This window comes from Apodemus sylvaticus, chromosome 6 (assembly GCF_947179515.1).
Source record: "Apodemus sylvaticus chromosome 6, mApoSyl1.1, whole genome shotgun sequence".
NCBI lineage: Eukaryota > Metazoa > Chordata > Mammalia > Rodentia > Muridae > Apodemus > Apodemus sylvaticus.
The window spans coordinates 141,665,021-141,690,449 of NC_067477.1; the positions used below are offsets into that span (position 1 = coordinate 141,665,021).

A 25,429-nucleotide genomic window follows, 5' to 3' on the forward strand; every position below is an offset into this window, starting at 1 on the left:
TCCTTCTTCATGGGGACTTTATAAACAGCTGAATTTATGAGCTGTATAAACGTGACATTTTATATTCCGTTCCTAATCTCCTGTGAGAATGATGCTGATTGGTAAGGGTAATTGAGATTTTCTAGAAGGCTGTTTCAATAATGCACTCTTAAAAATTAAAATTGAAATAGAACTGTTGTAACTATGTGGTAAACTTAGGGAGATTGGTTTAACATCTATGTAGATTGTCTCATTTGTGTGTGTGGCTAACACTTGTCATCCCAATCCAACAGGAAGCTGTTTTGTGATAGTTGTTACTTAAACTAGATTCTAGTTCAGTTATTTTGACAAAGGTTTTGGTCTCTTTTTTTTTGTGGGCAAAAAGTAAGGTTCAAGATTATATGATAGTAATCTTTATAACTGTGGAAAGGGAGGCATAAAGAGGGAGATGCTAATGGGGTTTTAGAAAGTTGCAGGGTCTTTCTATGTGAATGTTTGTTGCTCTTATGTTATTTGTTTGTATATCTAAATAGGCTTTTAGCCAGTAGTTTGGAATATTTCATAATAATGCCATCTGTTATTTGTTTCTTGGGTTTTTTTTTTAACCAAAGGTCACTTGATCTTGAAAGCTTTAGAATACTATTATGAGTTAGGTCAATGAATGGGAGTAAATTTTTAAATTTATATGTTGTAAGAAACCATGTGATAGGCATTTTATTTAAATCTTCTGTGCCCCTTAAATATTTAACATTTTTTAGGTTGTTTACCTTCTGTTTCATAGTTCTTTGAACAGTAGAATTGTGATTGTTGTTTGCCTTACATATTCAAGGCCCTGAGTTTGATACCTTGTTCTACAAAAGAAAGATCGTGATTAGTGAAATTTACATAGAGAATGGCAAGAGTTTGATTTAGTGTAGCCTGGATCTGAGTCCTTGCTCTGCCACTTTCTGCGACAGGAGCATGCATGGGTGTTTGCCTTTCTGGCCCATTTCCTCTCTGCAAGAGGAACGACAGGAATCAGTGATGCCCAGCATACATCTGCTTAAAAGCAGCAGGGAGAAAGGTTCAGTGCCTTGCACCTAGTGGGACTAGACAATCGCCTCACAGTTAGTACGTGAAGTGGCTCAGTTGTTCGGGAGTAAGTTTTTTATTTTGTTTTGTTTTGTTGTTTAAAGCTGATACGCAAGCATATTCTTTGACATCAGAACTTCTTATAAGCTTAGAAAGTTCTTAGAGTTTAGATTCTTAGATTTAGGACCTGTACTATTATATTTTGGAACACCATGAGGGGTATTTGTAATAAAATTATTATAAAGTAATATTATCCTAATAGTTGGATTATAATAATCCTTATAAACAATCTGTGGTTTTTCTAAGTCAGTAATTGTCCTTATGAGATAATATTAACTTTCAGCTCCATAAATGCAATAAACGTGCTGCAGAACTAGCAACATCTAATGGTGAAAGAAAAATTCCCTTTGTATGTAGATTTTTGTTTTTTCTGTGGACTTTTTGAAATATGTCTAATTAGAAGAGTAGTATGATAGCCTAAAAAGTTGGAAATCAAGCAGACTGGAGTTAAATTGCAATTTGGGCATTCATCAGCTGTGGGACTTAAATTACTAGTCTATAAAAGGTGGGGGTAGTAGTAATGTTTTCCATAGTGCTGTGAGAATTAATCTATCCCCCTGTAAACCTCTTTGTTTTAATACTTATCAAGAACACTGGGAGGCAGTAGCCATTGTTATTGTTGTTTCATTAAATAAAGTTTGTAGAGTTGTGCAGAATGGAGCTTATTAAAGCTAAGTATGTGAAACTACACATACCAAAATTGTTACAAATAATCAAATTTATCTTGTAAAATTAAATTTTAAAAGAAGACAATTAGAAAATAGAATAAGAAAGAATACCATGGTGTTGTTAGAAGTGATTTAAAATTCTATCAGATAACTAGAGAAACTGAAATTCATCTATTAAGGTGGTATACAGCCCATAGTATATTCTATATTATGTTATGATACCATTCTTCTTGAATGTGATTTCTAAAATTAACTAATCTGTTTTAAATGATAAGTATTAGTTTGGGTTTGAATGTTCTTTTTTCCTTTTAGGCAAATTGAGCTGGCCCAGACAGCAGAGCTCTGTAAGGCATGTTGATATTGATTGCTTCTTTGTCTCAGGGGCTATAAGAAATATAACAGATCTCAAAGGTCTGTATTCTTGTTTGTTTTAAGAAAGTTGATACATATCAATGTGTGTGTGTGTGTGTGTGTGTGTGTGAGTTGATAACAATGTATTCTTTGGAAAGTATTTTGATTTTTCTTAGTCAAATCTATTCCTTTGTTCAAATTGGCTGGAGCCTATATTCACAAGTGTAGGAAAATTAGAAAACTACTGCTTGGTGTAAGCTGAAATATACAGAGAAGAGTATCTTAAATTGAGGACTGTATTATCTCAAATAGATGAGGATATTTTCTGGATATTTTTCATATCTTTTTATTGTTTGTTAAGGGAAAATTTCTATTATCCTGTGTCTTCAGACTTTCTGTTCTTCTGTTGAAGTACCTCCTCTATGAATGTAGGTAAACATACTAATCTTTGGGTTTTGATAATTTTATACTCTAGAGGTGAGTCATCTGGGCAGTCTGCTTTTTTTTTTAAAATGAAATTTTAGGTTTATGTGTGTACTACTTACTAGTATTGAAACATTTATTTAGGATTTTTCCTTAGTTCTTTCTTGACAAGAAAGCTACAATAGTGTTTTCTATTTAAAGTCAGTTTTTCTCTTATGTGAAAATCCTAGAAAATTCTAGATTCCCAACAAGGCTTTATTTTTGTCCTAGGTAGTTGTGACTTAGCTCTGAAAAGTATTATTTTGAATTTGAAAGAATTAGTTTTAGCCTTGGGACAACTTACCTTCTAGTAAATTGTTCTTTTTTCTAGTTTATATGGAGAGGCAAGAAGACTTTCTGTGTTATGTGTTTCTTTGTTCTGAGTCTCCTGCCCTCTAAACCTGTGGTGTTTTACTTGCACATCAGTTTTACAACATTATTGTTGTCTTGTAATTTTATACAGAAAAGGAAATGATACATTAAAGTAATGTTCTTAACCAAAGCAAAATCTGGGGGTCTGAAATTCACATTTGGTTATATGTTAAACATCAGATTTTCATTGCTGTGCATGAATCTCCAGTTTGTTTCTATTGCTATAAAATTAAAAAAAAAATAAAATGGGAGTATAAACGTATTTATATCCGAATTGTAAAAGTCTGTTTATAGTTTTTGTTTTGTTGTCTATTCCTACAATTTGAGCCTGGGATCTGAGTTGTCTGCTTTTCATTGTAAGAAATGAAAAGCCATGGAAAACTGACTCTGCTGATTTTAGATTGAGTCGGTTTTCAGAAACATTGCTGGAGCCATGCGTGGTGCATGCTTTTAATCCTAGCAGGTGAACATCAGTGAGTTCCTGGCCAGCGTGGTCTGCATTGAGAATTTCAGAAGACCCTGTCTTAAAAAACATTAGGTGATGTTATATGGTAATGCTTTTTAAGATTTAATGCATAAGTGATTAAAGAACAAATATTATATAATTAAAATTGCATGAAAAATTCCATTACATGACCTTAACATCCTTTTGTATGTAGAGAAACAATTCAATTTTTTTTTTTCTCACAGGAAAAACAGTGGCTCTGTCAGCAACTATGGCACGGGAAGGTCACCTTTTCATCGTGGTGCTAACATCCAACTGGAGTGGCAGTATTACCAAAATAAAGTCCTGAAAGGAGAAGCAGGTACACATGAGTGTTTAAAAGCCATAGTAACCTCTGGGTGGCTTCTGGATATTGCTGGTGGTGTTGGTACCTTAGAAGTACAAGTAGAATTAGAATAATTAACAACTTGAAGTTGAAGGTTTTAAGGATGCTAGTGACTGTAGAGAGAATATCTTGTGTATTTTACTAAAAGAAAACTACAGCCTATAGGAAAGTGTAGAATACAAGATGAGACATTCAGAAGGCAGAAAGAATTCTGGGATAGAGCCAGGGATGAGATATTTGCCTGGGAAAATGTGACGAGACTGACACATGGTACCTGAGCCCAGGTAAGTAGTCATGTGTCAGAAAGTAGATTTGAGTAAGTGGGTTATAATGCACTATGGCCTAGTCAGAGAAGACTAGCTATAAGGCCAAGATATTTGTAAGTATACATATTTTGAGTCTGAGTTTTATTTCTGGGAGCATGGGGCTGGGAAGAAGACCTAGGTCCAAACTTCTACAAGTGACAACTTGAATCACAACAAAATCTAAATCTGAGCAGATGACCGGTGCATAGTTATGTTTTCTGGAATTGGATGATGGTGTTTTCCTGAAACCCAATCTACTGTGTATAAATTTAGATTGGGAATTGTAAAGCATGGGGTGAATTGTTTTCGTATTAACTAAATAAGTTATTAGCCATTTGGCTTATGTCACAGTGAAGACACTGAAGTTTGTGTTCTTCAGTATTTTTAAGAATCTAAAGGTAGACACGGTGGTACCTAATCCCAGCCTTTGGGAGATAGCACCAGGAGAACAGTATTTTCAAGGGAAGGCTACAGAGTAGGGAAACCCTGATTTAAGAAAGGACACAACCTCTTTTGGAACCAGAATCTAAATGCCTCATTTGAGTGAACTTGTTTTTTAGAAGAAATATTTTCATAGCTGTCTTAGAAAACTAGTCTCTTTACATTCATAAGACCTTTATGTAGTTTTTATTCCTTGCATTACAATTTGAAAGAAATTGGAAATTCTTTCTCATTGGTTTCCTTGTGGAATAAATTGTTAAAACCACAAATCTTTTAAAAAAAATCATTCTTTTAGAGAAGCATTTACTAGAAGACCGATATATAGCACAGTAGAAAGGATCTAGAGTTTGGTTTTATCCAAGTTACTTTGGTTCCCTGTTTTGTCAGATATAAAACACTGGGATTATTTTATAAAAGACCCAGATGAGGCAAAACAGAGTCTGGGCATCTGGATTTCTTTTCTGGAATTAGTCTTTCTTGATTGTAATCATCTGCTTACACAGTGTATTGGGAAACATAATTGTAGGCACACATTTATACTTTATCTATCTATCTATCTATCTATCTATCTATCTATCTATCTGTCTATCTATCAGTTTTTCAAGTTTTCTAAGGCTTTTATTAGCTGTTATCTGTTTTCAGAAAATTTTGAGAGTTAGTGATTTTTGTCAGTATATCATGGGGTAACTTCCTGAACTTGTTTAGGCCTTGCTTCATTGTTTGTAGTTAGTTTCTTAAGCACACCTTTGTACAACATTGCTTTATCTTTCTGGATTTTTTATATGGTATTATTTTTTAAAAAGGATTTATTTATTTTATGTATACGAGTACACTGTAGCTGTCTTCAGACACACTAAAAAGGGACATTTGATAACATTGCCGATGGTAGTGAGCCACCGCGTGGTTGCTGGGATTTGAACTCAGGACCTCTGAAAGAGCAGTTGGTGCTCTTAACCACTGAGCCATCTCTCTAGCCCCTCTACATGGTATTATAAAAAGATAAAAACTTGAGTTCTAGAAAGCAAGAAATGTGTAGCTGAAGGAAGTACACAGTGGCATGTTGAACACTAAGTAAATACTTCCTGAACATCTGTCAAAATGAGAAAAACCCTCAGATGTATATATTTAATAGTGTCTAAGTTCCTTTGTTGCGCAGTCTGGTGGGTGAGTCTAAGTTGGCTGATTGTTTAAATAGTCTGCATCGAAATTTTGTCCTTGGTAGGCACTTGTTCTTTGAAAGTAGCAAGGAGCCGGCGATCTTCTTTTGTCTTGCTTTCCATCACTGTCTGTTCTTTGCCTCTTTTCAGCCACTGGGTTTTATAATATTTAACAACCTTTTATACTTAAATCTCTTTCATTTCTAAATCTGAGCAGATGATCAGAAGCCAAATATTAGAGGAAATGTTTGAGTTCCACTTGCTATTGAAAATTGATGAAAGGAGATTTTCCTCTCCTTAAAAAAAAGTGGCTATAATAACTTGATAATATATTCTTGTTTTAACATTATGATGTATGTTTTTGTATCTTAAGCACTTTAACCCCTTTGGCACTTGTGAAAATATTTGCTATTCATAAAACAACTAGATACTCTTTTATTAAGTTTGCAGCCAACCCTGTCTAGAAATTGTCTTCCAATGCCTTTTACTTTTCATGGTATTTCATTCTATGGGTCAATATTAGACATAGCATCAAAATTAAATGTACTAAGAGTCAGTTTAGAAGTTAGGCTCTGGACTGAGCAGACATGTACAGACATGTACGCAGAGACCACCTGAGTATAAGATTGTTTGGGACACAGCCCCCCAGGGCCCCACCTGCACCTAGGAGCTGTGCTGTGCTGCTACAGCCTTCTGTGCACCTAATCAGAATTTATTTAACTTTTTAAGTAGTTTCTCTATATGTCTAGAATAAAATAAAAATAAATTTCTGAGAATGAGAAAGCCACCAGAGAGGCTTTCCTAGGTTTTGCTTTGATGTTGGAAATAGGATTGTGGTGATGAAATAACTTACTGGGGCTTCTTGTTTCCAGACAGGAAAACTCGAAGATCTCAGGGAAGTCTGTTTTTTGAAGTGTTCAGGAACGAGACGTGTTTTATTATCTTTAGTGTGATGTTTTCTACCATTTTTGTACGAGGAGTTTTTCCTGTGTTGAATTTTGGTTCTTAAGTTGGAAAGTAAAGCAACCTAGTAATATTCTTCATTCCTACCTTTGCTCTCTTTTTTTAATGTGTTGTTTTCCCTTTATTGTTTATGAAAATGAAACCATATCTTTGTAATAATAAAAACTTTGAGGTGATGCATCAAATTATTCTAATAAACTTATGATTGTGCCTATGTAAATTATATTTCCATAGTACTAGTTATTTTTACTTAGCATTTGTCCTTGGCAAAATGGCTTTTTGTAATTCCTTTTATATCTCAGTCTCAACTTTAAGTCAGGATATTAAGCCTTGTGTCTGACAGTTAAAAATAAACATGAAACACTGCTTGTCTTTTTAACATTTGTCCCAAAATTTAATAATTAATAAATTACTCTGTATGGACTATGTTCCAGGAGTCTTTGCTAAGTGGTTTCCCTTTTGATATTGAGAAGCAGCATATAAATTGGCACACTCAGCAAGAAACAGATTTGTAGAGATAATAATGGTACTTGGTTGGGTTACATGGTAGGAAAGGAACCGGGCTTTTCACTTACTTCCTTTTCATTCATAACCCAGGTCCTAACTCTTTTGTGGGCTATATTTTAAAAGAACAGAGTTTTTGCATTTTTGCCATACATTTGTAGGTGTTTTTTCCTCCAAATCACTGGCAGTTTTTCATTATTTCTGCCTAAGACAATATCTGTTTCCTGGAAGCTATACTCATGGGTGTTTAGAGGATGCTGGAATTTGGACTCCAGGCCTCATGATTGCACAATAAGTTCTTTTAACCTGGGGACCATCTGTCTAGTCCCCAGAACAATAGTTTATAAAGAGTTTAATATAGATTTAAATGTGGAGATTAGGGAGGAGAAACACATGTAAGCATGATAGGCATGAGATAAGGAGAGGTAGATGTGGGGAAGCGAGCTATGTAAACCAAAGACAGAAGTGAGTCTGGGCCAACAAGAGATGATGTGAAAAACCTTTAATTAGTTAATTAATTAATAATTACATTAATTTATTCTGTGTTCATATGTGTGTGTTAGTGTGCATTTATAGAGGCCAGAGGATAGTGACTGGGCAGTTTATTGTCCTACCACATGGGTTCTGGTGATCGAACGTGGATCCTCATGTTTACTAACAAGTGCTTTAACCCCCTTTAAAATTACATTTATTATTTGTGTATGTGGGGGTGGGCAGGAGTTGTATATGTGGATGGTGTAGAAATTATTTAATCCCAACTCCGGTTTTTACCCTGCCTTTGACCACTTAGTTCTCAGACAAACATTGCACACAACCTTTCTATGTACAATTGGCCTTAATCAGCACAAGAGCTGGGCAGATTGTGCACCTCTCACTGTTGTCTATTTCCCACTACTAATCCCACGATAGAATGTGCCATGTTTCATTTGGACGGCTCTTATTTACAGGTAGCCAACCCACATGGTCATTATTTTACGACTCGCCTAACCCATGGTGTCTTCCCCCTTGTGGTTCTTCTCTGATGCTGGAAGTCCTGGAATGCTAAACCCTGCCTGCATGGGTTTCTTCTGCCCAGCTATTGACTGTTGTCATCTCTATTCACCAATCAGAAATAATTTGGAGGCAGGGTCACATAGCCTCACTTGGATCTACCTGTGCACTTTCTTGTGTCTGGGACAATACATAACAACAGACCAAACCTCATCAATAGAGGTCCCAGGTATTGGACAGGTTATATCAGACTTGGCTGCAAGAACCTTTACCCATTGAGCTCTCTTACTGCAGCGGATGAAAATCCTTTTACAGGATAGTTTGGTCCTGTGGCCCTGCACATGTAAGCTTGCGTGTGGAGACCAGAGGACAACCTTGGATGTCATTCTTCAGGTGCCATCCACTGTTTTTTGTAAAACAGGATTTTTGATTGGCTTTGAATTGGATAGGTAGGCTCAGATGGCTGGCTAGGGAGGACATGGAGTCTCTGTCTCCCTGGCACAAGTGTGTGCCACCAAACCAGATTTTATTATTGTTGTTATTATTATTATTGTAATTGGCTTCTTATGTTTGGACTGAGTATCTGACTCAAGGCTTTCCATGAGAGCAGGAGGCCCACCATTCACCAAATCATGAGGCACCCCATGATCAGGAAGAGTGTGGTATGTTTACCACTTCCATGCAGATTTTCCCAGGTACCCCAAGCCCCAGAACTGTCACGACCATGAGAGTCATCACATACAAGCCTGACAGGAATATGTCCTCCTGCAATCCCCAAGAGCAGCTCTCTGGATCCCTGCAGTCTCCCAAGAATGTAACACTCACAGGCTCCTCCTCTGGGGATACCTTTCAGAAAGAGACCCTTATGGAGGAAAATAACCTCACCCAGGAAGTGGCCATCAATCAGGAAGAAGCTGTCCATTGGAAAGCTGTGGTCATTCAGGAAAAGCCCATTTCTGATGGCCAGCCTCAGGGTGCAAGCTGAGCTTCCCCTCAAACCTGGCAATACCACTGCAAGGGCAGGAGGAAGACAATCATGAACGGCCTCCAAAATCTCTGCTGCTGCTGCCATTCTCCCACAAGAATGGCAAGGAAAGAAGCTGGATCCTGGAGTCCTTCCCAGGATCAGGTGGGTGCAAGTCCTCATTCATTTATTCCTTACTCTGTCTTGTCCTTTGTGAGAAATGAACAGTGCGCCCCCTTGTGGCACATTTAGGAACTTAATATTCTGTCACTTCAGAACAATTCAATAGAAACCCCTGAAAGACCACCTCATGGTTTCTGAGCCTGAAATGGAGAGCAGAGATGCTGAGAGCAGGGAGAGGGGAGGGTGAGGGCATAGCCAAAGGAAACAGATAGTCACTGGCAAGCCAGATGGGTGCTGTGGCCAGGCAGCAGCCCAGTATGACCTGTGTGTTTTCAAGTCATTAAGACACTCCCTCCTGTTTCATTCTGCTTTTAAGTCTGGAAGAGGACCAGCCCCAGCTCCATGACTTGTGAGTCATGGGTGGGGGTCAGTCTGGCTGGGAATCAGATAGCGCCTTAGGGAGGCCAGGCCAGATATCCAGGAGCCAGTGTGGTCACAGGCCCATTCTGCGCAGGAAGACATGTGCACAGCAGCCCAGACCTGTCCAGGTAAAATCCCAGGCAGGCAGGTCTGGCTTTTCACAGGGTCATGCTCAGTGGAGTGGGCTGAGGTGCAAAAGTGCCCCAGAGTTGTCTGCAGAACAGTAGCCCTGTGTCCTCTCCTCCAGCCTGAGTAAACATCAGAGTGGATCGACGGGAAGTGTCTGTCCTTTGCTCTGTTTCTCACAGTGAGCATGGTATTCTTTATAATCTTTCCTTAGAGAAGCCTCCCTAGCCAGCCTGTCCAACCTTCCCTAAAATGGGTTCCCAAGTTGAGAATGAGGCCTGCAGTGTCTCTGTGGGTGTCCTCTACAAAACAGCCTACTGCCAACCTTTTACAAACCCCACCCACACTTATTCCCCTGCCAAAGCCATGATAGTTCACATGACTTGAGTCCTCAGACCTAACTCAGAGCAAAGCTTATGAAAACCACAGCTGTGGGGTGACTCCAGGGGCAGCTGTGCCCTCTCTCTCCACCATTTCTACCCTGGAGTTCCTCACCTCCTGCCTTGCTACGCTTCTTCCTTCCAGGCCACCATTCGCCTTATCAACGGGAAGTCAGACACCCCACCAAGTTCCACACTGTGTGAGAATGATGGCTATTGTGACCAGGGTGAATCTAGAGACCCTTCTGATGAGCAGCAACCTGCTGTGCAGCTGGAGTCCAGTCTCATCTCAGCTGCAAGTCTCTACCTGGAGCCTGCACTCAGCTGGACACATCTGAAGATTGCTTCCATTCCTTTGAGTGTATGCACATTTCTTGTTCTTGCCCAGGTAAGCAGGTGTGTTCTGACTAGCAGCTGTGGAGCTAACCTCATCTAACTTCTCTATGCTTCACGATGGACAGAAGAGAAGGCACAAGTGACTACAAGCCTGAGCCCAAACATGCAGCAGAGGGAAGTGGCAAGATGGGGCTTCATTCTGCTGTTTCAACATTTAGTGCCCTCTCTCCTTGGGCAATCTCACCTGACTCACATTTGGTCATTTCTAGGGAGTTTGCGGATTTTAATTAAGACTAGATGTCAGAGCTATGGTGAAGGTGTATGCATATCATCTCATGTCTGAAGGCTCAGTAGGCCTGTCTCCTGTGTAAGAGACTAGTCTTATGGCCAAGACCAGCCTGTACATATAGAGAAAAAGAGTCTAGTTTGGGTGGCAGTGTGAATCCTAAAAACAACAAGAACGATGACGACGACGACAACAACAACAACAACAACAGGATTAGTGATATAGCTTAGTATCAGTAGCATGCAGGAGTCCCTGTGTTCTAGGCCAACATCAAATCAATGTGGTGTCTATGGCAAGAAACCTAGGATTGAAGGGTAGAAGCAAGAGGACCAGACACTCAGCATCATCCTCCCCACAGGGAGTTTGAGGACAGTGTAGAATGACTGACACTCTTTAAAAACATACACCATCCCACCCACCCCCAAATCTTAGTACTCAACTCTGAGAAAAGTGACTTGGCAGCTCATAACAACCACACATTCCCTGTGAATCAGAAGTCCCCTCTGTGACAGAGAAGAAAACAGGGCATCCATATGTGCAGTAATTACTTCCTGTGGCTCATATATGGAGTCGGCCTGAGGATTGAATTTGTCCCTGGCACACAGCACTGAGGAGCTGTGAAGTAAGAACTTCCTGCCTGCCCTGTGGGAGGCGCTGAAGAGCTGTGCAGCCAGCACTCCCTGCTGGCCCTTTTGGAGGCACTGTGTATTTGAGTGGTCCCTGTTCCCTGATAGTCCCTTAGCAGGAAATAAGAAGGAAGTTTTGAGGGCATGGGGGCCCCAAACTTTGCCAATAAGGAAGTCAGGAATTCTGCTGGCCTTGCAGCCAGTTATAAAGTGATGGTGTACTGTCCCCTTGTGGCTGCTCTGCATTAGCACTTTGTCCATGACCTCAGGAAAGCCTGTATTCAAGTAGGGGAAGAGAATCCTTCCTTAAGTGAGGCTTGTTCCAACTAGCTCATAATTCAGTTATCACATTTATACTAATCTGACACATGGCTAGTTTCCTCTCCTCTATTTTGCAGTAAGATTTCCTGAGTGTCTTAGAAGAAAATCTCCCTATACCAGACTTCCTCCCTCTGTCCAGAAGTCCACCTTACAAATCTGCACTTTGATAGAGGTCATGGGCTTTTTATTTTAGCAAATTTATATTAACGTTTTCTTAGGCATAGAAGGACAGAGACACATCATCACACATTGTACAAAAACATCCCTAATAGCTATGAAAAGCAAAAAGTGGAAGGATGGAGTTTTCCCTTCTTAGCTGTCACTGTGCCAAGTCAGGTAAAAGACCTGGATCTGTAAGTCAGTTGTAAGAATTTCCCATGACCATAAATGGTGCTGTTTCATTACTTCCATCCCCCAAAGAGGGGAGTTTTATTTGAAGTTAGTTTTATTACACAGGAGTTTAATTTCATAATCTGCATGATTTTTTATGATGAGATATTTCCCATGATAGAAAAGGAAAAGAAATACCTGATCAAGAGAAGAATATTTCAGAGGCTTTGCAGCTATCAGGGGATTCCATAGTGTCCCAAAATATCACCTTACTGCAGGTTTAAGAGTTCAGGTAACTACCTTAGCAGTATTTTTTGGCTGCCATGTAACTGTTTTACCCCCTTTTGCGGAGAAAAAGTTAGAAGGTTTTTGCCAATGCCCACATGGACTGTTGGGGTTCAGGTAGAGGTTTGGGGAGTAACATGGCTGGATGACTTCATTGTCCTTTCCATGCCTCTGAACCAGACTTGATTGCATAAATCAAAACAAAATAGAAAAATCAGCCTGAGGGACCTCAGATTATGGCAGCTTGGGGTCTTTGGGATGATGTCAAAGGTTGGCATGAACTCATCCAGTCCTGCTTGAACCAGAGATCCTGTTGGATCCTCATAGTGTGTCAGTTTCTGCCCCAAGTCTGCTCTGCCCTTGGGATATAATGGTACCACAGCCCACCTGCTTTACCTGAAGCACCGAAGCTTAGCCTGGTAGATGGTTTAACAGGATCTCAGCCAATGTGACTTCAGGATAAAAAACCTTCTCTGGAGACAATTTATATTGAATTAGCTCTCTTTATTAGGGGTGAAGAATGGCTGTTAAACCCTGGTGTGTGGGGAGTGTTTTGTGTTGAGTGTACATCATTTCCAGAGGCTGAGGTGCTTGAAATTTATCAGTCACATGAAGAAGAACTCGCACTGATAGCTGGGCTTGTCTTAATAAGGAGATAGGAAGTTTAAGGCAAAACCTGGCCACCAGGATCCATGACTATATTGCGTGGCAGACATGGAAGTTGTACAGGCTACACACAAGGGTCCAACTCTGGAGAGGAGGGAACAGTCCTACTCCTTCCAGTCTCAGGCTTAGGTTCTTCTCATGGGTTGGACACATCTTGACCTCACTCTCTTGCTCCAGACTTCTTACCCCAGTCATATGGCTTTGCAGCCCCACCATGAAGGGTCTTCAACAAGGACCCTTAGGATCCCTAAAGATAAACAGCAAGGGAGAAACGGTGGGTAAGCTTACAGTCAGAACTTCTTTGACATACCTCCCCCATAAATGAGTGTTCACAAAAGAAATGTGAAAGAAAGTACAAATACAGTCTAGAAGATAAAAGGTCACAAATGTGACCACCAGCATGACTGTAGTGTGGGCTGCTCTGGTCTCAGCATAGACTCTGAGCTTCTGATTGTGGTTGTGTATATAGTGCATTCTCTGGTGGTGTCTCTTCAGGTGAATCACCATAGAGAAAAATGGTCCAGATCATGATGATGATAAATAAAATGTCCTGGGCAAACTGCAATAAGCTAATGCCAACACTGACAACAGAGAGGGATCAGATCCACTTACCTTTAGAATCAGTGCCATTGTGTCTTTTCTGTGGACCGCTAGCATTCATTGAAATGTACGCATTATTTAAGACACTGAAAAACCAGCAACTGTAACAAGAATGTCTCATGAACTTGGGGGTATTTCTCTGAGCATGACCCTAGCCCAATTACCAGGAACATGAGTGACAAACTGGTAGGTGGTCAGGGCACAGGTAGAACACATGTTTGTGCTTTGAGACACCATGTGAAAGAAGTATGAAAGTTTACCTGTGAGGTCAGTTGGAGACTTCCTTGGAGCCAAAACTGTAATATGGTTTGGGAATGTCAAGAAGAGGAGATTGAAGGTATTGCCCACAGCTAAGTTTGATAGAATGACTTGAATGGGCCTCAGATGAGTGTCAGTCAAAATTGGAGATAAATTATGAAGAAACACAAGAATGTTGCCCACAGTCCCAACCTCAGCCTGGCAAAGCAAAAGTATCTGAAGAGCCACTTCTTCTGTAGTATTCAGGATTTTATTTTGAGATAACATGGAGATAGCTTCATTGGATCAGGTAGAACACTGTTGTCTTCAAGAGTCTTCCCAATTATTTGAGATTTTCAATTGTTTTGGAGTCTTTTATCTCAAGAATTGGCCCTGCTTTGTCACTACAAGAGTTTTCTCTGAAAAAAACCAAGAATATTTAATTTACACTTATTTTGCTTCCTTTCCCTCATGATGGAATTGTGCATGCGATGGAACTCTATCTCTCATGTTCAACACCATAAACACATATTTCTACACATTATGGGTTCTGCATGTGTATACATGTATATCTGTAGACATGAGTGCATTTTTGCTCCATTGGAATTCAACATTATCTTTCAAAACAATGTGCTAAAAATAGTAATTTGTTGTTGAAGAGATGGTCCTAGTCTGCTCATATTTGACGAACTGTATTTATGCAGTTTTGATTGAACAAGCAGGCAGAACAATCATATTCATAAGATAATTAAATATTCCAAAATATAATTAAGAGATGGGGGCATGGGTCAGCGGTGAAGAGCACTGGCTCCTCTTCTAGAGGACTCACACTCCACTGCCAGCATCTACATGACCCTTGTAACTGTATGTAACTCCAGTTCCAGGGACCTGGCACCTTCACATTCATACATACCATCAAAACACCAGTGCATATAAACTAAAAATATATCAAATAATTTTAACAAATGATAATGAAAAATTAATGTTCTTACTTTATATAAGAACTTGCATTAAGATCTTTATATGGAATGTTATAAAGAATGTTCCCTTAAAATAATCCAATCTGTGTTGATATACTTTTATAGTACTCATCATTGTTTAGAAAGAAAATATTTTGAAAAAGTCAATAGCTTTCTGTTTATAAAGGACAATATTGATATATACCTGTAATATCTATTGTGAAGAAAACTGAGAGTCCCAGGCATATCATTGATTCACAAATGTCCACATTTTAACTGTATTTCTAATGAATCTGATGCTGGAATTATATTGGATAAATGACCAGTTTTCATCAATCACAATCCAAAAACATTACTGTCACCTCTGTTAAAGTCTTTGCATACAGAGATTTTTTTAAAACTCAGATTTTGAATGCTCCTGTTTAGTCTCCAACTTACATGGTTTATGTTGATTTTTATAAAAACAATAAGCTTTTATCCAACAACTAAAAATCTGTCATATCACATATGAAAGTCACATTAAAAGGCATTTTCAGATGAGTGCTGCACCATGACATAGACATTTCTTTTGCCTAGAGAAATCATTGACAAAATTATGTAAACTGTGGAGACAAAAACAAATTCCTTCTAATGATTAATGTTGATTTCAGAATACACTGGACTGTAGGGAGGAGAATAGAACTTTAAACAGAAACATAAAGCTGCAGGAATCTTACCTACCACAAGGATGGGGTTTACTCACAGGGATGAAGGCCTGCTCCTAATCAGGTACTGGAGAAAAAGCTCTGATTTCATTTCCTGCTGAAGATCTTTTCAGTGTATCTGTTCCCTAAGACAAATCCAAAGGAATGGTGAAGTCTCATATCTTCCAGGAAGTGTTGTGCAGATGGCTGAATGAAGTGAGATATCAGAGCCCACAAAGGGACAGACGTCGCTTAGAGAGTCCAATACATTGTCATCTGTGTTGTTACTGGGCATGGCTTTATACAGCTTCTAGAATACCTCTAAATGGAAAACACATGTATCCCCAGTACAAATCAATATGCTTTCCTTCTAGTAATCAATGATGAGGCCCAAGAGTTTTCTAGGTCATAGTGGGTAGAACAGAGGTTAAAACAAGTTTCCTAACTTTCTTTGGGGAAATCTAAGTTCAGAATTGGTGCTGTCATCAGGTGTGGAGAAGTGTACTACCAGGGAGATCAAGAGATTTGTTAGGTGTATTTCCAGGGACTGCATTACACTTTATACATTCACTGTTGCAAACTTGTGCTGACATCAGAAAGCCCATAAGCATGTTATCTGGAGTCTTGCATTTTCCTATTCTTGGACAAGGATATTTTAGTTTGACAAACCAAGCAACAGAAGCCTGTGTTAACTCATATGTCCTTGGGTTATTCCAATGTCCATTTGCTTTGAGGTAGATCACGACTCATTTTCTAATATACCATGAAGGCTTATTAGAAGTATAATAGGTTGTGATATTTTCTATAGAATTCTAAATGTAAATAATCAATTTTGTACATACAGTAAAGGATATGGGCTGAGCAATCATTGACTAATAGAGAGAACCATCCCTGTTCATCCCACTGTTTTCACAGTAGCCATGAAATAGAATCAGGTTAATTGTCCATCAGTTAATGAATGGATCGCTATACAATGGGGATTATACATCTCTTAAGCAAAATGTAATTATGAATGTTTTAGGTAATTTGATGATTATGCATATGATACTCCACAAATTAAAAGAAATGTTCTGCATTTTCCCCAATTTTTAGACATTAGTTTTGAATCTTGAGTTATGTGTGTTTCACTTGGAATACTTTATAAAGGTCAGGAGTGAAGTAAAATACAGATGGTTAGGGGACTTTTGTTAGAACACAGTTGTTTAAAGGATGTAAGTAGACAATGGACTGTAGACAATTAATCTATCTTGGAAATATAGCATGTATCAGAGAAAAGGAAAAGTTAATAATAATATTAAGGCTCCATTAAAACCTACTAGTTTACAATTTTAAAAACATAGTTGATCTATTTCTATTTGTCATTTATATCGATATCATCTATATATCATTTATATCTATATTTATCTCTCTGTGTGTGTGTGTGTGTGTGTGTGTGTGTGTGTGAGAGAGAGAGAGAGAGAGAGAGAGAGAGAGAGAGAGAGAGAGAGAGAGAGAGAGAGACTTATTACATTTTTTTTTGTATATCATAACACATGGGCAATTTCCTGTGAGACATGTAGGGTATCTAGCCAGGCACTTTGATGTTATAGATCTTTTGTTGTAGTGTTCATTCCCACAGCTCTCAAATATATACATTATCTATACAGGTTAGAGGATATTCAACAGCCTTCTCACTACTCCAAAGTGTCTGTGGATTGGGTTAGTGATGCCAAAGGATAGACTCTCTTTGAGACTAGGGATTACCTAGTTACACTTTAGAATCAATGGAATAGCCTATTTTTTAAGTAACTAAAAATGAAAATTATAGTATTATTTAAAAGCTACATACTTGAGTTATTTCTTTCATTTACATGGTATCAGAGGGGAAATTACTTATTCAATTTGTCCCCTTATCTCAACATGGATGCAATGATGTTGAGTGAAATATTTAAAAAGTGTGATTGGCACGTTCCCATGCTTGTGCCTCAAACCCTCTTCCCCAGGGGCCATGCACTAGAGATTCATGGAGAGTCACTGTCCAGGAGCTCCTGAAACATCTCCACCTAGCTCGCTAGGTTCCTATTGGTGGGTTGCTACCACTCCAACCCCGTGCTTCAAATCCCTCACGATCTTTGTGGAACACCCCAGGCAAACACACACTTGGCCACCATACCTTTCTCTCTTGAACCCAGATGAGGTGCAACATGGAGGAAAATGTAGCACAAACTTAGTTGAGAAACAATGGTAACTCAGTCTTACAGTGCAGCAAATAAATGCAATCTTATAAGCCTTAGTAAAATCTGATCCCTCCGGTGGAAGATCCTTGCAAATCCACCATGATACTAAGAAACTCTAACAGCTACATCTGAGCTCTCTACTGACCTGGTTCCTAGAGGAAGTAACTCTCTCCTGTTTCCTCTCTTTCTCTGTCCAACCAAGAAGTCCAGCCTACTCGCCCAGTGATGGGCACCTTCATTCATTAGGTGATTGGCTCACAAGAACAGCACCAGGCCCATCCATAACACAATGACACCAGTATCTAATATGCATAAGTAGCTGTTGAGCAGCCACAGAGAACTGGGTCCACCAGGAGGGAGAGCTGGGGATGAAAGAGGGACAGGCAAGAGAAAATAATGAGCCAAGACAAAATTCATTCTGATCAAGTCTCAAAGTTTAATGTTCAGCTCTCAATATATAAGGGGGAAAGCCCAAAGATCTTTCTTTGCTGGATTGAATTGCAAAGCAAGCTCAATGAACAGTTTGTTTTCTTGCAGGAAGCTGAAGTGGGGAGAAGGCCTGAGACTTCCATCTATGTTGGAAGACTCCACCCAGGTCAACAGAAGACCGATTGTGGTAGACAAATAAGGTTTGGTTAGCCCTCTCAAGATCAGGGGAAGGTCGCACACATTGCACATACATCTAAACACACAATAAAAAATAAACAAATTAGTAAGACTTGAAAACTATGTGGAGACAGTCTAAATATCTTCTGTTTAGGTGAAGAGAATTGTTGAGTTTAATGGTAATAAAATTAAAGGATAAAGTCACCAGAGAATCTAAGATGGTAGATGTCAGTTTGTCTCCTACAATCCCCAGGGTATATACTGAGTATACTTGCCTAAGCACCTCTGAAAATCAACAAGATAGATACACCCTTAGCCAACCTAACCAGAGGCAACTGAGACAGTATCCAAATCAAGAAAATCAGAAATGAAAAGGGAGACAAAACAACAGAAACTGAGGAAATTTAAAACCTCATCCTATCCAACTAAAAAAGCCTATACTCAACAAAACTGGAATATCTGGATGAACTAGACAATTTTCTAGTCAGATACCAAATACCAAAGTTAAATCAGGAGCAGATAAATGATCTAAACAGTCTCATAACCCCTAAAGAAATAGAAGCAGTCATTAATTGTCTCCCAAACAAAAAAGCGCAGGACCAGATGGGTTTAATGCAGAATTGTATCGGACCTTCAAAGAAAAACTCATAACAATTCTTTGTAAATTATTCTACTAATTAGAAATGGAAGGAACACTACCCAATGTATGGGTAGTGGCTGTGTAGGCACAATTACTCTGACACCTAAACTGCACAAGACCCCCAAAAAGAAAGAGAACTTCAGACAAACTTTCTTATGATTATAGATGCAAAAATGCTCAATAAATTCCTGCAAAATGAAACCAGGAACTCATCAAAACAATCATCTATCATGATCAAATAGGCTTCATCCCAGGGATTCAGGGATGGTTTAAGATATGGAAATCCATCAACATAATCCACTATATAAACAAACTCAAAAAAAAAAAAAAAACCAAACAAACATGATCATTTCATTAGATGCTGAGAACGCATTTGGCAAAATCCAATACCTCTTCATTATAAGTCTTAGAAATATCAGGAATTTAAGGCCCATTCCTAAACATAGGTAGAACAATATACAGCAAATCAGTAGCCAACAGCAAGCTAAATGGAGAGAAACTTGAAGCAATCCCACTAAAATAAGGGGCCAGACAAGGCGGCACACTCTTTCCATACCTATGTAATATAGTACTTGATTTCCTAGCCAGAGAAATTAGACAACAAAAGGAGGTCAAAAGGATGCAATTTGAAAAGGAATAAGTCAAAGTATCACTATTTGCAGATGATATGATAGTATACTTAAGTGACCCTAAAAATTCCACCAAAGAACTCCTAAAGTTGATAAACAACATCAGCAAAGTGGCTGGATATAAAATTAAGTCAAACAAATCAGTGGCTTTCTTGCACTCAAAGGATAAACAGACAGAGAAAGAAATTAGGGAAAAAACTCCCTTCACAATAGTCACAAATAATTTAAAATACCTTGGTGTGACTCTAACAAAGCAAGTGAAAGATCTGTATTACAAGAATTTCAAGTCTCTAAAGAAAGAAATCAAAGAAGATCTCAGAAGATGGAAAGAACTCCCATGCTCATGGATTGGCAGGATTAATATATCAAACCTGGCCATCTTGCCAAAAGCAATCTATAGATTCAATGCAATCAATCGCCATCAAAATTCCAAATCAGTTCTTCATAGATTTAGAGCAATTTGCAAATTCAAGTTCTTAGCTTATTCCCTAATGTAGTTTATGACATCTCTAGTTATATGAAATTGAGATTGTGTGTGGACATTCCTTGTGCGCTCCAGATCTCTTGCTATGAGATTGTTGCCTGATGCCCCAGGAGTTCTGACATTATCAGCTGGTGTGGACCATTTTTCAATCAGGAGATGTTGTGAAAACCTGCAATAAGCAAGACTTCTGAGTTTCTCAGTATAGTTCAGACATGCACAGTAGTGCTCTTTTTATTCTATTCTCTATGAGGAGTGACTATGGCCATTGAGGTGTGTCTAGCCTGTGGCCTGAAGACCACTTGCATTTAGGGATAGCTATGAATGTGAACTCAACACACTTCACACACACACGCACACACATACACTCACTCATGAACACATGCACTGGTGTTTGCACAAGCACACAAAATTAAAATTCTAAAAAATAATGAATGCATAGGAAAATAGAAACATTTAATAAAGCAATACAGTCTGAAAACTTCCTGCTATTATGAAAATTTCATCCAAATGATTATCAAACAAGGAACCCTGGGTAGGAAAAAAAGTAAAATAATACTTTCATATTCGGACTAATAGAGTCCATAGGGAAAGTGGAATACTCTAGAATGTCATTTTGTAAACGTAATGATTACAGAAGATCAGAGTACTTTTTCTAAAATGTATTCTCTTACATCCCAGTATCAGCCACTCCTTCCTCCCAGGGCCCCGCCCTCATACAGCCTCTACCCCCTTTCCCCTCCCCTTCTCATCTAAGAAGTGGGAGCCCCCCTCGAAGCCCAGGTGTCAGAGCTCTTAAAATCAAATGACAGAAGGCAGCTTTGCTAATTCTGGTGGGATTTCTTTCATGAAGTTTCCTCCAAGGCATAAACATTCTAAACTCCACAAGTTCTGGATCTCTGCGGGCTGGGATGTTCTGCAGCCAGTTGCCGCCCAGGCTGAGGGTCTGCAGCTCCAGCAGCTAGGCGGGCACCTCCTGGTAGCAGCCGCCTCTAAGGTTGAGCACTGGAGGCTGCAGCAGACAGAGCAGCGGCCGGGCAGTGAGCCTGGGCAGCCAAGCTGGTTGTGCTCAGGCCACTCAGCGGTGGCAGCTCGGGTCCCAGCGCCTGAGCTCATTGCCGCCCCCTTCTGTCCAGTAGCTGGAGGTGCAGGAAGCCGCCACCCAGAGCCCGCGGCAGTGACGTCAGGCCGTTGTAGGGCAGAGGCAGCCACAGCAGCGCCTCCCATGGGCTCTGCTGCTCCTCGGTGCACACCTCCAGCTGACTCCTGGGCCTTGGCCAATGCGCTGAGCAGGACCATTTGAGTTCGGCCTCCCCGGGCAAGCACGGCCTCCTCCATCCTGCTGGATGCCAGGCCACAAGCCTAGGCAGTCCCCCAGAGCTGAAGCAAGCGCCCTGTTGGAAGTGGGGAGGCCTGGCCTGGGCGCTCACCCACACAGGCAGCCCTCCCCTAACTTTTTCTAGTTCCTCTTAAAAATGTTTCAGTTTTAAAATTTTATATGAATGGACTTGTGCCTGCTTATATGTCTATGTACTACATGAATTCAGGGTCTGCAGAGGTCATTAAAGGGTGACTGATACCCTGGGATTGGGGACACATATGGTTGTGAGCTGCCATGTGAGTGCTAGGAACCAAATATTGTTTCTCTGCTAGAACAGGATATGTTCTCTCCTAAACTTTTAATTTTTTCTATTTATTTATTTATTTACTTACTTACTTACTTACTGATTCACTTTACAAACTGTTTGCATCCCTCCACTTCCCCTTTTCCTCCCAGTCTCCCTCACCTCTCCCTCTCACATCAGAGAAAAGGGAAGTCCCTCCTGGGTACCAACCCACCCAGGCACCTCAAGTTACTGTGACACTTGGCACAGCCTCTCCCACTGAGGCCAGACAAAGCAGCCCAGTTAGGGGAACAGGAGCCACAGTCAGGCATCTGAGTCAGGGACAGCCCCCAATCAGGTTGTTGGGGGTCCTACATGAAGGCAAAGCTGCACATCTGCTACATAAGTGCAGGGGCCTAGGTCCAGCACTCCTATGTTCCTTGGCTGATGCTTTGTCTCTTGGAACTCCCAAGGGTATAGGACAGTTGACTCTGATGGTCTTCTGTGGAGTCCCTATCCCCTAAAGGTTCCCCAATCCTCCCCACAATTCTTCCATGACTTCCTGAGCTTGGTCTCACATTTAGCTGTGGGTCTTCTCATCTCTTTCAGTAGCTGCTGGGTGGAGCCTCTCAGAGGAAAATTAGTGTGAATCCAGGCTGACAGATACAAACATAGCCTGAGGCTCCAAGGTAGGAAGGCAGGCCTATGATGTACTATTGATCCTTGGAGGACAGATCAGCACATTTATGTCTGTCTTACACAGGGCACCTATTTATCTAGGCCAGCAGTGACAAACTTAGCTGTCAATAGTGTCTTCACATCTTCTATCATTGTGACAAGGCTTTGACCAACAATGAGGTATCAAAGCCTCACAATGTGGCCCTGTGAATCAACTGTCCATGCAGTCACAGTAGTAGTTGTTTCCTCCATCCACACACAGATATCCATGGAGTCATGGCTGACTATGTCACATCATCAAAGTTGAGTTCCAAGTGGTCTCCAAGAAGTCTAGGTGCACAGTCACAGAAGTGAGTCCCAAGAGCATCCTGACTCATGGGACATCATGTAGACACAGCTGGGATCCACACCCATCAACTATCAACTCACAGTTCACTGTAGAATACTCTCAAGGACAGACTCATGTGTCTACTCACTGAAGTCTCCCAGAGTTGTAAACATTGTGGGTTTTTTGTATGTATGTATGTATGTATGTATGTGTATGTAGGTGTGTCTTCGTATGTGTGTCTATGTATGTACGTTTATATGTATGTATGTGTGTATGTGTGTATGTGTGTATGTATGTATGTTTATGTATGTATGTAAGCATGCATGTATGTGTGTGTATGTGTGTGTGTGTGTGTGTGTGTGTGTAGGTGTTTGAACACTCTCCTGTGGGTGCCGCAGAGGTTAGAAGACAACATTGCAGCCTGTGGAGCTGCTGTTACAGATGTTTGTGAGGAATCTAAGATGGATTTTGGGAGCTGAATCCCAGTCCTCTGCAAGAGCAACAAGTACTCTTGACTTCTGAGCCTTCCTTCCAGCCCTTTAAAGGAAAATTTTAGTTAGCATGCAAATAACAGGATTCACAATTACATTTTATACACACATGTTATAACACTTTGTTTTGTCCGTCTTCCTCCCACCACCCTCCTCCCTCATCTTCATCCCACCACCCTCCTCGCACCACCCTCCTTCCTGCAGCATGCTGCCTTTTTCTATCACTTTCCTTCATCTAAATAATGACTTCTACTTTCTTTCCTTTTCTTTTATTGAAGAGAGAATTTTGTTTTTTCTTCACATAACATTCTGATCACAGTCTTCCTTCCCTCTACTTCTCCCATTCCCTCCCTACCTCTTCTTCCACCTGGATCTACTCTCTTTATACCATTAGGGAAAAAAAAAACCAGACTTCTAAGAAGGAATACTTCTAAGAGCTATGAAACATGAAATGTAATAATTACAATAAAAACCTGTTATACTGGAGTTATACAAGATAAACAAAGAGAAGGAAAAGTGCCCAAAAGAAGCCGTAAGAATCAGTGACACACTCATTCACAGACTCAGGAATACCATAACAAACCTAAATTTGCACTCATAATATATGTGCAGAGGACCTTGTGCAAACCTGTGTGGGTCCTGAGTTTGCTGCTTCAGTCTCTGAGTTCATACGATCTTTTCTCCTGTTGACTGAGAGGGCCTGTTTTCTTGGTGTCCTTCAACCCCTGCTGGCTGTTACACTCTTTATGCCTCCACTTCCATGGGGTTTCCTGAGCCCTCAGGGGAGAGATTTAGTAAACATAACCAATGTAGTGCTAAGTGTTTCTAGCTCTCTCAGTTTCCTCATGTCTGGCTGTGGTTCTCTGTATTTGTTTCCATCTCCTGCAGGAGGAATTTTCTTTGGTGATGGCTGAGCAAAGTGCTGATCTGTGAGTATGACAAAATGCCATTAGAATTAGTTTGATAGCCACTTTTTTCTTTTGGACGAGTATCATTTGGTTTTGCCACTTTGTTACCCAGTCTCAGGTATCTGGCCACCCAACCAGAGTTGGGTGTGGGTTCCTTCTTGTGGAGTGGGCCTTAGGTCAAATCAGACACTGACTGGTTACTCTTACAAACTTTCTGACTCTATTGCACCAGCATATCTTGCAAGCAGGGCACCACTGTGGATGACTTGGTGTTTATGTTTTGCTTTTTGTAGCATGCAGAGTACCTTCCTGTACCAAAGGCAATAGAACATAGGGTTAAAGGCTTTGTGTAGGCATATCAGCTTGGATTCTCCATGTTCATTGAGTTGCTTAGTTCTTTTCAGAAATGGTCTCTGCTGTCAGCAAGCTATAGTCCTGAAAATAACCTGGGCTGCTTGGGTATTCTCATAAGACAGCTCTGAACAAGTCAATGCAATATAACCTAAGCCCAGGACTGGAAACTTCATTTGGTGAGAAGAGATGGCCATTGGGACTCTGTCACTCCCATTATTTGATGATTTCATTTAGATCACACTTATATATGTATACATTTTAGGAAGATTCTACTGTACAGGTTTCCATACTACCCCTCAAATGGCCCTTATATTAGACATCTCTCCTCTCCAGTTCCCCACTTGATCCTCCCATTCCAGTCCCCCTCAATGGTAACTATCTATTCTACTTCTCTTTCCTAACATAATCTAGCTAGACCCCCACTGTCTCTAAATCTATACCTAATTTCTGTGGTTCTACTGATGGTAACATTGACTCAACAGGTAATATCCACATATACTGGAACATGTAATATTTATCTGGGTGGGTTATTCCACGCAGGAGGGTTTTCTCTATTTTGTTTTCCTTTTAATTCCACTCACTTACCTATGAGCTTCATGATGACACTTTTTTAAACAATTATTTTTCCCATCTGCTGCCGGAAGAAGCCTTTTTGATGATGAATGGACAAGGCACTGATCTGTGACTATGCTAGAATACAATTAGGAATCATTTCATTAATTTTTTTGTGCCTGTTGTGTTTGGGTCTACTGGAGGTTTAAGGGTGTTGTAGCAGGATCTTGAGGGAGACCTAGTCTTATCTTACTAAGGAACTGCCACACTTACATCCATAGTGACTGTACAAGTTTGTATTCCTTGCAGCAATGGATGAATGTTTCTCTTTCTCCATATCCTTGTCAGAATAACCTGACACTACTTTATTGATCCTAGTCATTCTGACAAGTATAAGATTAAGTCTTAAAGTAGGTTTGATTTGCTTTTCCCTGATGTACAAAGGAT

General features: G+C 40.0%; 1 protein-coding gene and 1 pseudogene across 13 annotated transcripts in view; one reads left to right on the forward strand and one right to left on the reverse strand.

Moving 5' to 3' along the window:
• The window catches only part of LOC127687708 (uncharacterized), a 472,408-nt gene that overhangs the window by 85,026 nt on the left and 361,953 nt on the right, over positions 1-25,429 (forward strand). For 10 of the 13 annotated variants that reach the window (XR_007978481.1, XR_007978478.1, XR_007978480.1 and 7 more), the window contains one exon: positions 2,091-2,189. The exons of the other annotated variants lie outside the window; for them this stretch is intronic. The gene's annotated coding sequence lies outside the window, so the exon portion shown is untranslated. The remainder of the gene's footprint in view (positions 1-2,090; positions 2,190-25,429) is intronic. 13 annotated transcript variants of the gene reach the window in all.
• Positions 13,242-14,153, reverse strand: LOC127687710 (vomeronasal type-1 receptor 1-like; annotated as a pseudogene).